The sequence below is a fragment of the Syngnathus scovelli genome, unplaced genomic scaffold (assembly GCF_024217435.2).
Source record: "Syngnathus scovelli strain Florida unplaced genomic scaffold, RoL_Ssco_1.2 HiC_scaffold_467, whole genome shotgun sequence".
NCBI classification, from domain to species: domain Eukaryota; kingdom Metazoa; phylum Chordata; class Actinopteri; order Syngnathiformes; family Syngnathidae; genus Syngnathus; species Syngnathus scovelli.
In genome coordinates, this window is record NW_026061567.1 from 10,001 (window position 1) to 23,506 (window position 13,506).

Here is a 13,506-nt window from a genome sequence, read left to right on the forward strand (position 1 = left end):
TCGCTGCCGTACGGTTCGCGCTAGGCCTGCGCGGGCGGCGCGGGGCGCGCGCTCGCGCGGCGGCCGTAGCGCTGGAGTGCGACCCGCAAGTGGGGAGGAACCGTCCACCCAACGCCGGCGGTAGCCGGGGCCGGTGGGGGCCCTACCAAGGCGGGTCATGGGCGCATGTCGGTCAGGTTATAAGAGTGTTTTTCGCTCCGGGCTAGAGCCGGGTGAGGTCGTCTCGAACCACGTGCCTGAAGGCCGCCTCGCGCCGGATTCGGCCCCGCTCATTCGTCGGAGTGACCGCCCGACGCGGGCATCGCTAGATTAGCCGTGGCCCCGATCCTTCCCCATCGACAGCCTTTCGCCCCCTTGTGCTCCGGCCTGTTAATAGAGGCGGCCGGTACCCCTTCCTTGGATGAGAGAGAATCCTTAACGGACCATTCGCAGATTTTCGCCCGGCCTCTGTTTACCGAGGCGGCCGGTACCTCCGTCTGCCTTGGATGGACCGCATCCGCAGATTTTCGTCCGGCCTTAGCTTAAGGAGACGGCCGTTGCCTCCACACCTTGGAGATGATATTCGCTCCGGGCTAGAGCCGGGTGAGGTCGTCTCGAACCACGTGCCTGAAGGCCGCCTCGCGCCGGATTCGGCCCCGCTCATTCGTCGGAGTGACCGCCCGACGCGGGCATCGCTAGATTAGCCGTGGCCCCGATCCTTCCCCATCGACAGCCTTTCGCCCCCTTCGCTCCGGCCTCTGAGGCGGCCGGTACCCCTTTCTTGGATGAGCCAGAACCCTTGACGGGCCGTTCGCAGATTTTTGCCCGGGCTTTGTTTACCGAGGCGGCCGGTACCTCCGTCTGCCTTGGATGGACCGCATCCGCAGATTTTCGTCCGGCCTTAGCTTAAGGAGACGGCCGTTGCCTCCGATCCTCCGGGCTAGAGCCGGGTGAGGTCGTCTCGAACCACGTGCCTGAAGGCCGCCTACGCCGGATTCGGCCCCGCTCATTCGTCGGAGTGACCGCCCGACGCGGGCATCGCTAGATTAGCCGTGGCCCCGATCCTTCCCCATCGACAGCCTTTCGCCCCCTGTGCTCCGGCCTGTTAGTAAGGCGGCCGGTACCCCCTTTCTTGGATGAGACAGAATCCTTGACGGACCGTTCGCAGATTTTTGCCCGGCCTCTGTTTACCGAGGCGGCCGGTACCTCCGTCTGCCTTGGATGGACCGCATCCGCAGATTTTCGTCCGGCCTTAGCTTAAGGAGACGGCCGTTGCCTCCGATCCTCCGGGCTAGAGCCGGGTGAGGTCGTCTCGAACCACGTGCCTGAAGGCCGCCTACGCCGGATTCGGCCCCGCTCATTCGTCGGAGTGACCGCCCGACGCGGGCATCGCTAGATTAGCCGTGGCCCCGATCCTTCCCCATCGACAGCCTTTCGCCCCCTTCGCTCCGGCCTCTGAGGCGGCCGGTACCCCTTTCTTGGATGAGACAGAACCCTTGACGGGCCGTTCGCAGATTTTTGCCCGGGCTTTATTTACCGAGGCGGCCGGTACCTCCGTCTGCCTTGGATGGACCGCATCCGCAGATTTTCGTCCGGCCTTAGCTTAAGGAGACGGCCGTTGCCTCCACACCTTGGAGATGATATTCGCTCCGGGCTAGAGCCGGGTGAGGTCGTCTCGAACCACGTGCCTGAAGGCCGCCTACGCCGGATTCGGCCCCGCTCATTCGTCGGAGTGACCGCCCGACGCGGGCATCGCTAGATTAGCCGTGGCCCCGATCCTTCCCCATCGACAGCCTTTCGCCCCCTTCGCTCCGGCCTCTGAGGCGGCCGGTACCCCTTTCTTGGATGAGACAGAACCCTTGACGGGCCGTTCGCAGATTTTTGCCCGGGCTTTATTTACCGAGGCGGCCGGTACCTCCGTCTGCCTTGGATGGACCGCATCCGCAGATTTTCGTCCGGCCTTAGCTTAAGGAGACGGCCGTTGCCTCCGATCCTCCGGGCTAGAGCCGGGTGAGGTCGTCTCGAACCACGTGCCTGAAGGCCGCCTCGCGCCGGATTCGGCCCCGCTCATTCGTCGGAGTGACCGCCCGACGCGGGCATCGCTAGATTAGCCGTGGCCCCGATCCTTCCCCATCGACAGCCTTTCGCCCCCTTCGCTCCGGCCTCTGAGGCGGCCGGTACCCCTTTCTTGGATGAGACAGAACCCTTGACGGGCCGTTCGCAGATTTTTGCCCGGCCTGTGTTTAAGGAGGCGGCCGGTACCTCCCTCCTTGGATGACCAACAACCCTTGACGGGCCATTCGCAGATTTTTGCCCGGCCTGTGTTTAAGGAGGCGGCCGGTACCTCCCTCCTTGGATGACCAACAACCCTTGACGGGCCATTCGCAGATTTTTGCCCGGCCTGTGTTTAAGGAGGCGGCCGGTACCTCCCTCCTTGGATGACCTTCTACCCTTGACGGGCCATTCGCAGATTTTTGCCCGGCCTGTGTTTAAGGAGGCGGCCGGTACCTCCCACCTTGGATGACCCACTACCCTTGACGGGCCCATTCGCAGATTTTTGCCCGGCCTGTGTTTAGGGAGGCGGCCGGTACCTCCCACCTTGGATGACCCACTACCCTTGACGGGCCCATTCGCAGATTTTTGCCCGGCCTGTGTTTAGGGAGGCGACCGGTCCTCCGTAGCTTGATCGGATTTCCCTTCCGGCCTGTGTTTAAGGAGGCGGCCGGTCCTCCGTAGCTTGACCGGATTTCCCTTCCAGCCTGTGTTTAAGGAGGCGGCTGGTCCTCCCCGGTCGGTTGCCAAGCGACCGGGACCCGCAAGTGGGCAGGAACCGTCCACCCAACGCCGGCGAGCCGGGGCCGGTGGGGGCCCTACCAAGGCGGGTCTAACTTCAGGCGGTGCAAACGGGGGAGGGGGGTAAGGACGGCTGCCGGGAGCAGACAGCCGTCCCCGGGAGGGGGTAGTAGCTTCGCGGCGGCCGCCGGGAGCAGACGGCCGTCCGCGCATTCTGCCAATGCCTGTAGGACTTTGAATATTTCACAGCCGTGCCGTGGCACTTAGAAAGTTTTTCAGAGATGTGGCACTTTGAAAGTTTTTGAGAGATGTGGCACTTTGAAATTTTTTGAGAGATGTGGCACTTAGAAATTTTTTGAGAAATGTGGCACTTAGAAATTTTTTGAGAAATGTGGCACTTTGAAAATTTTTGAGAAATGTGGCACTTAGAAAATTTTCTCTCTCTCTCTGGAAGTGCCGTGCCTTCTTCAGTTCTGCTATCCGAGCAGGGGACGCTTGCTGGCGGCCGTTACCAGCGCTCGGACCAGGCCCAATTGATTTGCATGGAAAACAATTGCGTCCCCCATGCTCGTTCTGACTATATTTTGCGAAAGGGGGGTAAAGTGATGAGTACACTAAGTGGGGGGACCAACCCATGTACTCTAGAAAAAGTACATGGGTTGACAAAAGACCAGTTGGTAATGCACCCCTGGTACCCAAACCCCTGGTACCTTTAGGCACTTAGAAAAAATTTCGCCCAAATTTGGAGGTCGCTCCAGGGGAAGAGGCCGAATTTTCGCCTATTACGGCCGACCGCGGGAACCAGCCGAGGCGGACGCTTTTCGGCGCAAGAGCCGTTGGCACTTAGAAAATATTCGCTAAACTTCAAAGGACCTCCAGGGGAAGAGGCCGAATTGTCACTTTTTCTGGCCGACATCGGGAACCAGCCGAGTCGGACTCTTTACGGCGGAGCAGCCGTTGGCACTTAGAAAATATTCGCCAAACTCGGCCGGACTTCCAGGGGAAGAGGCCGAATTGTCACTTGTTCTGCCCGACATCGGGAACCAGCCGAGTCGGACGCTTTAAGGCGGAGCAGCCGTTGGCACTTAGAAAATATTCGCCAAACTTGAACGGACCTCCAGGGGAAGAGGCCGAATTTTCACTTGTTCTGCCCGACATCGGGAACCAGCCGAGTCGGACGCTTTAAGGCGGAGCAGCTGTTGGCACTTAGAAAATATTCCCCAAACTTGAACGGACCTCCAGGGGAAGAGGCCGAATTTTCACCTGTTCTGGCCGACATCGGGAACCAGCCGAGTCGGACGCTTTAAGGCGGAGCAGCCGTTGGCACTTAGAAAATATTCGTTAAACTTGAAAAGACCTCCAGGGGAAGAGGCCGAATTTTCACTTGTTCTGGCCGACATCGGGAACCAGCCGAGTCGGACGCTTTAAGGCGGAGCAGCCGTTGGCACTTAGAAAATATTCGTTAAACTTGAAAAGACCTCCAGGGGAAGAGGCCGAATTGTCACTTGTTCTGGCCGACATCGGGAACCAGCCGAGTCGGGACCTTTAAGGCTGAGCAGCCGTTGGCACTTAGGAAATATTTGCCTTAACTCGGCCGGACTTCCAGGGGAAGAGGCCGGATTTTCACTTGTTCTGGCCGACATCGGGAACCAGCCGAGTCGGACTCTTTACGGCGGAACAGCCGTTGGCACTTAGGAAATATTTGCCTTAACTCGGCCGGACTTCCAGGGGAAGAGGCCGATTTTTCACTTGTTCTGGCCGACCGGGGGAACCAGCCGAGTCGGACTCTTTACGGCGGAACAGCCGTTGGCACTTAGGAAATATTCGCCGAACTCGGCCGGACTTCCAGGGGAAGAGGCCGATTTTTCACTTGTTCTGGCCGACATCGGGAACCAGCCGAGTCGGACCCTTTACGGCGGAACAGCCGTTGGCACTTTGGAAATATTTGCCTTAACTCGGCCGGACTTCCAGGGGAAGAGGCCGGATTTTCACTTGTTCTGGCCGACCGGGGGAACCGGCCGAGGCGGACACTTTACGGCGGAGCAGCCGTTGGCACTTAGGAAATATTTGCCTTAACTCGGCCGGACTTCCAGGGGAAGAGGCCGGATTTTCACTTGTTCTGGCCGACATCGGGAACCAGCCGAGTCGGACACTTTAAGGCTGAGCAGCCGTTGGCACTTAGGAAATATTTGCCTTAACTCGGCCGGACTTCCAGGGGAAGAGGCCGGATTTTCACTTGTTCTGGCCGACATCGGGAACCAGCCGAGTCGGACACTTTAAGGCTGAGCAGCCGTTGGCACTTAGGAAATATTTGCCTTAACTCGGCCGGACTTCCAGGGGAAGAGGCCGGATTTTCACTTGTTCTGGCCGACATCGGGAACCAGCCGAGTCGGACCCTTTACGGCGGAACAGCCGTTGGCACTTAGGAAATATTTGCCTTAACTCGGCCGGACTTCCAGGGGAAGAGGCCGATTTTTCACTTGTTCTGGCCGACCGGGGGAACCAGCCGAGTCGGACTCTTTACGGCGGAACAGCCGTTGGCACTTAGGAAATATTCGCCGAACTCGGCCGGACTTCCAGGGGAAGAGGCCGATTTTTCACTTGTTCTGGCCGACATCGGGAACCAGCCGAGTCGGACCCTTTACGGCGGAACAGCCGTTGGCACTTAGGAAATATTTGCCTTAACTCGGCCGGACTTCCAGGGGAAGAGGCCGGATTTTCACTTGTTCTGGCCGACCGGGGGAACCGGCCGAGGCGGACACTTTACGGCGGAGCAGCCGTTGGCACTTAGGAAATATTTGCCTTAACTCGGCCGGACTTCCAGGGGAAGAGGCCGGATTTTCACTTGTTCTGGCCGACATCGGGAACCAGCCGAGTCGGACACTTTAAGGCTGAGCAGCCGTTGGCACTTAGGAAATATTTGCCTTAACTCGGCCGGACTTCCAGGGGAAGAGGCCGGATTTTCACTTGTTCTGGCCGACATCGGGAACCAGCCGAGTCGGACACTTTAAGGCTGAGCAGCCGTTGGCACTTAGGAAATATTTGCCTTAACTCGGCCGGACTTCCAGGGGAAGAGGCCGGATTTTCACTTGTTCTGGCCGACATCGGGAACCAGCCGAGTCGGACTCTTTACGGCGGAACAGCCGTTGGCACTTAGGAAATATTTGCCTTAACTCGGCCGGACTTCCAGGGGAAGAGGCCGATTTTTCACTTGTTCTGGCCGACCGGGGGAACCAGCCGAGTCGGACTCTTTACGGCGGAACAGCCGTTGGCACTTAGGAAATATTCGCCGAACTCGGCCGGACTTCCAGGGGAAGAGGCCGATTTTTCACTTGTTCTGGCCGACATCGGGAACCAGCCGAGTCGGACCCTTTACGGCGGAACAGCCGTTGGCACTTAGGAAATATTTGCCTTAACTCGGCCGGACTTCCAGGGGAAGAGGCCGGATTTTCACTTGTTCTGGCCGACCGGGGGAACCGGCCGAGGCGGACACTTTACGGCGGAGCAGCCGTTGGCACTTAGGAAATATTTGCCTTAACTCGGCCGGACTTCCAGGGGAAGAGGCCGGATTTTCACTTGTTCTGGCCGACATCGGGAACCAGCCGAGTCGGACACTTTAAGGCTGAGCAGCCGTTGGCACTTAGGAAATATTTGCCTTAACTCGGCCGGACTTCCAGGGGAAGAGGCCGGATTTTCACTTGTTCTGGCCGACATCGGGAACCAGCCGAGTCGGACACTTTAAGGCTGAGCAGCCGTTGGCACTTAGGAAATATTTGCCTTAACTCGGCCGGACTTCCAGGGGAAGAGGCCGGATTTTCACTTGTTCTGGCCGACATCGGGAACCAGCCGAGTCGGACTCTTTACGGCGGAACAGCCGTTGGCACTTAGGAAATATTCGCCGAACTCGGCCGGACTTCCAGGGGAAGAGGCCGATTTTTCACTTGTTCTGGCCGACATCGGGAACCAGCCGAGTCGGACCCTTTACGGCGGAACAGCCGTTGGCACTTAGGAAATATTTGCCTTAACTCGGCCGGACTTCCAGGGGAAGAGGCCGGATTTTCACTTGTTCTGGCCGACCGGGGGAACCGGCCGAGGCGGACACTTTACGGCGGAGCAGCCGTTGGCACTTAGGAAATATTCGCCAAAATGTTCCGGACCTCCAGGGGAAGAGGCCGAATTTTCGCTCGTTCTGGCCGACCGGAGGAACCAGCCGAGGCGGACACTTTACGGCGGTTGAGCCGTTGGCACTTAGGAAATATTCGCCAAAATGTTCCGGACCTCCAGGGGAAGAGGCCGAATTTTCACTTGTTCTGGCCGACCGGGGGAACCGGCCGAGGCGGACACTTTACGGCGGAGCAGCCGTTGGCACTTAGGAAATATTCGCCAAAATGTTCCGGACCTCCAGGGGAAGTGGCCGAATTTTCACTCGTTCTGGCCGACCGGAGGAACCAGCCGAGGCGGACACTTTACGGCGGTTGAGCCGTTGGCACTTAGGAAATATTCGCCAAAATGTTCCGGACCTCCAGGGGAAGAGGCCGAATTTTCACTTGTTCTGGCCGACCGGGGGAACCAGCCGAGGCGGACACTTTACGGCGGAGCACCCGTTAGCACTTAGAAAATATTCGCCAAAATGTTCCGGACCTCCAGGGAAAGAGGCCGAATTTTCGCTCGTTCGGGCCGACCGGGAGAACCGGCCGAGGCGGACACTTTACGGCGGTTGAGCCGTTGGCACTTAGAAATTATTCAGACTTCCATCAAACACACATCGGCCTTTTGCCGTCACTGCCCGGGATGGGCACCGTGGTAGCTCGGACAGTTCGTGTGACAGCTTCCGCTGGCACTTAGACAATTTTTAAAATGAAAATAAACAGTTCTGCACATACGTGCCGACTATATTTTGCGAAAGGGGGGTAAAGTGATGAGTACACTAAGTGGGGGGACCAAGTACATAAAGCCCACCCCTGGTACCTCAGAGAGGCCGAATTGACACATTTTGTGTCCGACCGCGGGAACCAGCCGAGGCGGACGCTTTTCGGCGCAAGAGCCGTTGGCACTTAGAAAATATTAGTTAATCTTGAACGGACCTCCAGGGGAAGAGGCCGAATTTTCACTTGTTCTGGCCGACATCGGGAACCAGCCGAGGCGGACGCTTTTCGGCGCAAGAGCCGTTGGCACTTAGAAGATATTCGTTAATCTTGAACGGACCTCCAGGGGAAGAGGCCGAATGTTCACTTGTTCTGGCCGACATCGGGAACCAGCCGAGTCGGACGCTTTACGGCGGAGCAGCCGTTGGCACTTAGAAAATATTCGTTAATCTTGAACGGACCTCCAGGGGAAGAGGCCGAATTTTCACTTGTTCTGGCCGACATCGGGAACCAGCCGAGTCGGACGCTTTACGGCGGAGCAGCCGTTGGCACTTTGAAAATATTCGTTAAACTTCAACTGACCTCCAGGGGAAGAGGCCGAGTTTCCACTTGTTCTGGCCGACATCGGCAACCAGCCGAGTCGGACACCTTACGGCGGAAGAGCCGATGGCACTTAGAAAATATTCGTTAAACTTGAACGGACCTCCAGGGGAAGAGGCCGAATTTTCGCTTGTTCAGGCCGACCGGAGGAACCGGCCGAGTCGGACACCTTACGGCGGAAGAGCCGATGGCACTTAGAAAATATTCGTTAAACTTGACAGGACCTCCAGGGGAAGAGGCCGAATTTTCGCTCGTTCAGGCCGACCGGAGGAACCGGCCGAGACGGACACCTTACGGCGGAAGAGCCGATGGCACTTAGAAAATATTCGTTAAACTTGACAGGACCTCCAGGGGAAGAGGCCGAATTTTCGCTCGTTCAGGCCGACCGGAGGAACCGGCCGAGTCGGACACATTACGGCGGAAGAGCCGATGGCACTTAGAAAATATTCGCAGAAGTTGGCCGGACTTCCAGAGCGAGAGGCCGAATTGTCACATTATTTGGCCGACTAGGGGAACCGGCCGAGTCGGACACCTTACGGCGGAAGAGCCGATGGCACTTAGAAAATATTCGTTAAACTTGACAGGACCTCCAGGGGAAGAGGCCGAATTTTCGCTTGTTCAGGCCGACCGGAGGAACCGGCCGAGTCGGACACCTTACGGCGGAAGAGCCGATGGCACTTAGAAAATATTCGTTAAACTTGACAGGACCTCCAGGGGAAGAGGCCGAATTTTCGCTCGTTCGGGCCGACCGGAGGAACCGGCCGGGTCGGACACCTTACGGCGGAAGAGCCGTTCGCACTTAGAAAATATTCGTTAAACTTGACAGGACCTCCAGGGGAAGAGGCCGAATTTTCGCTTGTTCAGGCCGACCGGAGGAACCGGCCGAGTCGGACACCTTACGGCGGAAGAGCCGATGGCACTTAGAAAATATTCGTTAAACTTGACAGGACCTCCAGGGGAAGAGGCCGAATTTTCGCTTGTTCAGGCCGACCGGAGGAACCGGCCGAGTCGGACACCTTACGGCGGAAGAGCCGATGGCACTTAGAAAATATTCGTTAAACTTGACAGGACCTCCAGGGGAAGAGGCCGAATTTTCGCTCGTTCAGGCCGACCGGAGGAACCGGCCGAGTCGGACACCTTACGGCGGAAGAGCCGATGGCACTTTGAAAATATTCGCCAAAATGTTCCGGACCTCCAGGGGAAGAGGCCGAATTTTCGCTCGTTCGGGCCGACCGGAGGAACCAGCCGGGTCGGACACGTTACGGCGCAACAGCCGTTGGCACTTTGAAAATATTCGCCAAAGTCGTCCGGACCTCCAGGGGAAGAGGCCGAATTTTCGCTCGTTCGGGCCGACCGGAGGAACCAGCCGGGTCGGACACTTTACGGCGGAGCAGCCGTTGGCACTTTGAAAATATTCGCCAAAATGTTCCGGACCTCCAGGGGAAGAGGCCGAATTTTCGCTCGTTCGGGCCGACCGGAGGAACCGGCCGGGTCGGACACGTTACGGCGCAACAGCCGTTGGCACTTTGAAAATATTCGCCAAAATGTTCCGGACCTCCAGGGGAAGAGGCCGAATTTTCGCTCGTTCGGGCCGACCGGGAGAACCAGCCGAGGCGGACACTTTACGGCGGTTGAGCCGTTGGCACTTAGAAATTATTCAGACTTCCATCAAACACACATCGGCCTTTTGCCGTCACTGCCCGGGATGGGCACCGTGGTAGCTCGGACAGTTCGTGTGACAGCTTCCGCTGGCACTTAGAAAATTTTTAAAATGAAAATAAACAGTTCTGCACATACGTGCCGACTATATTTTGCGAAAGGGGGGTAAAGTGATGAGTACACTAAGTGGGGGGACCAAGTACATAAAGCCTACCCCTGGTACCTCAGAGAGGCCGAATTTTCGAATTCTGAGGCCGAGCTGGGGAACCAGACGAGGCGGACACTTTTCCGAGCGAGAGCCGATGGCACTTAGAAAATTTTCGGCTAAGTCGGCAGGACTTCCAGAGCGAGAGGCCGAATATTCGTCATCTGTGGCCGACCGGGGAACCAGCGGAGGCGGATAGGCGGTCACGGAGGTCCCGCCGGCTGGTCCGCGGGCCATTTTGGGTCCCGTAATTTAGCGGTCGCGGTCCGGAATCCACGCCGACCGGGGAACCAGCGGAGGCGGATAGGCGGTCACGGAGGTCCCGCCGGCTGGTCCGCGGGCCATTTTGGGTCCCGTAATTTAGCGGTCGCGGTCCGGAATCCACGCCGACCGGGGAACCAGCGGAGGCGGATAGGCGGTCACGGAGGTCCCGCCGGCTGGTCCGCGGGCCAATTTGGGTCCCGTAATTTAGCGGTCGCGGTCCGGAATCCACGCCGACCGGGGAACCAGCGGAGGCGGATAGGCGGTCACGGAGGTCCCGCCGGCTGGTCCGCGGGCCATTTTGGGTCCCGTAATTTAGCGGTCGCGGTCCGGAATCCACGCCGACCGGGGAACCAGCGGAGGCGGATAGGCGGTCACGGAGGTCCCGCCGGCTGGTCCGCGGGCCATTTTGGGTCCCGTAATTTAGCGGTCGCGGTCCGGAATCCACGCCGACCGGGGAACCAGCGGAGGCGGATAGGCGGTCACGGAGGTCCCGCCGGCTGGTCCGCGGGCCATTTTGGGTCCCGTAATTTAGCGGTCGCGGTCCGGAATCCACGCCGACCGGGGAACCAGCGGAGGCGGATAGGCGGTCACGGAGGTCCCGCCGGCTGGTCCGCGGGCCAATTTGGGTCCCGTAATTTAGCGGTCGCGGTCCGGAATCCACGCCGACCGGGGAACCAGCGGAGGCGGATAGGCGGTCACGGAGGTCCCGCCGGCTGGTCCGCGGGCCATTTTGGGTCCCGTAATTTAGCGGTCGCGGTCCGGAATCCACGCCGACCGGGGAACCAGCGGAGGCGGATAGGCGGTCACGGAGGTCCCGCCGGCTGGTCCGCGGGCCATTTTGGGTCCCGTAATTTAGCGGTCGCGGTCCGGAATCCACGCCGACCGGGGAACCAGCGGAGGCGGATAGGCGGTCACGGAGGTCCCGCCGGCTGGTCCGCGGGCCAATTTGGGTCCCGTAATTTAGCGGTCGCGGTCCGGAATCCACGCCGACCGGGGAACCAGCGGAGGCGGATAGGCGGTCACGGAGGTCCCGCCGGCTGGTCCGCGGGCCATTTTGGGTCCCGTAATTTAGCGGTCGCGGTCCGGAATCCACGCCGACCGGGGAACCAGCGGAGGCGGATAGGCGGTCACGGAGGTCCCGCCGGCTGGTCCGCGGGCCAATTTGGGTCCCGTAATTTAGCGGTCGCGGTCCGGAATCCACGCCGACCGGGGAACCAGCGCAGGCGGATAGGCGGTCACGGAGGTCCCGCCGGCTGGTCCGCGGGCCAATTGGGGTCCCGTAAGTTAGCGGTCGCGGCCCGGAATTCGCGCCGGCCCGCAGCCACCGCCAGGCGGATAGGCGGTCACGGAGGTCCCGCCGGCCGGTCCGCGGGGGGAAGTGCGCCCTCTGGCGGACACGCCGTTGTAAATGAATGGGGTTTGGCACTTAGTGCATTTTTCGCCGAAGCCGACGAGCGCTCCGGGCGAGGAGGCCGGATTCTCGCCATCCGTGGCCGGCCGGGGAACCGGCCAAGGCGGATAGGCGGTCACGGGGGTCCCGCCGGCTGGTCCGCGGGCCAATTGGGGTCCCGTAAGTTAGCGGTCGCGGCCCGGAATCCGCGCCGGCCAGCAGCCACCGGGAGGCGGGTAGGCTGTCACGGAGGTCCCGCCGGCTGGTCCGCGGGCCATTTAGGGTCCCGTAGGTGAGCGGTCGCGGCCCGGAATCCAGGCCGGCCAGGAGGCACCGCCAGGCGGATAGGCGGTCACGGAGGTCCCGCCAGCTGGTCCGCGGGCCATTTATGGTCCCGTAAGTTAGCGGTTGCGGCCCGGAATCCACGCCGGCCAGGAGGCACCGGCAGGCGGATGGGCTTTCACGGAGGTCCCGCCAGCCGGTCCGCGGGCCAATTAGGGTCCCGTAAGTTAGCGGTCGCGGCCCGGAATCCGCGCCGGCCAGCAGCCACCGCCAGGCGGGTAGGCTGTCACGGAGGTCCCGCCAGCTGGTCCGCGGGCCATTTAGGGTCCCGTAAGTTAGCGGTCGCGGCCCGGAATGCACGCCGGCCAGCAGCCACCGGCAGGCGGATAGGCGGTCACGGAGGTCCCGCCGGCCGGTCCGCTGGCCAATTACCTCCAGCCGAGCGGATATGAACTTTATTAGCACCTTCTACGAGATGGCGGAGCCTTATTCGACAACCAGCACCTCGGCTTAGCATTTTCCACGGCCCGCTGATCTTCCAGAAGACGTCCAGCCGGTTTCCTCCTCACATTTTAAGCCGGCCGAGGCTTCCGGCACCCCGGCTAAGCTTTCTCCACGGCCCGCTGAGCTTCCGAGGGACCTCCAGCCGGTTCTCCCGGTGCCTCGCGCCTCGCTTTGTGAGCCGGCCGAGGCTTCCAGCACCCCGGCTAAGCTTTCTCCACGGCCCGCTGAGCTTCCAGGGGACCTGCAGCCGGTTCTCCCGGTGCCTCGCGCCTCGCTTTGTGAGCCGGCCGAGGCTTCCAGCACCCCGGCTAAGCTTTCTCCACGGCCCGCTGAGCTTCCGAGGGACCTCCAGCCGGTTCTCCCGGTGCCTCGCGCCTCGCTTTGCGAGCCGGCCGAGGCTTCCAGCACCTCGGCTGAGCGTTTTCGGCGGCCCGTTGCTCTCCCGGAGGTCGCAACGGGGAGTTACCTCCCTCTCGCGGACACGGCGAGTAAATACACCGCCTCTCGCACTTGGCGCACACTCACTCGCATTGCTACGCCTCCCGTGGCACTTTAAGCGGCCGAACGGCGGGAGTAACTACGACTCTCTTAAGGTAGGCTCACTTGACTATTTATTCATGTATTTATTTATTTTTGACGGTTCGCGGAGGCGATGACGCTCCGCGCGGGTAAACGGCGGGAGTAACTGTGACTCTCTTAAGGTAGGCTCACTTGACATTTATTCATTCATGTATTTATTTATTTTTGACGGTTCGCGGAGGCGATGACGCTCCGCGCGGGTAAACGGCGGGAGTAACTGTGACTCTCTTAAGGTAGGCTCACTTGACATTTATTTTGGCGGTTCGCGGAGGCGCCGGGAGGCCGTGCGCGCGCGCAGAGCGGCCGAATAACGCTCCGCCGGCCCCGGGTGATTACCGAGAGGCTCCCCGGCCTCGCGGAGCTCCGACGCTCCTCCGCGGGACCTC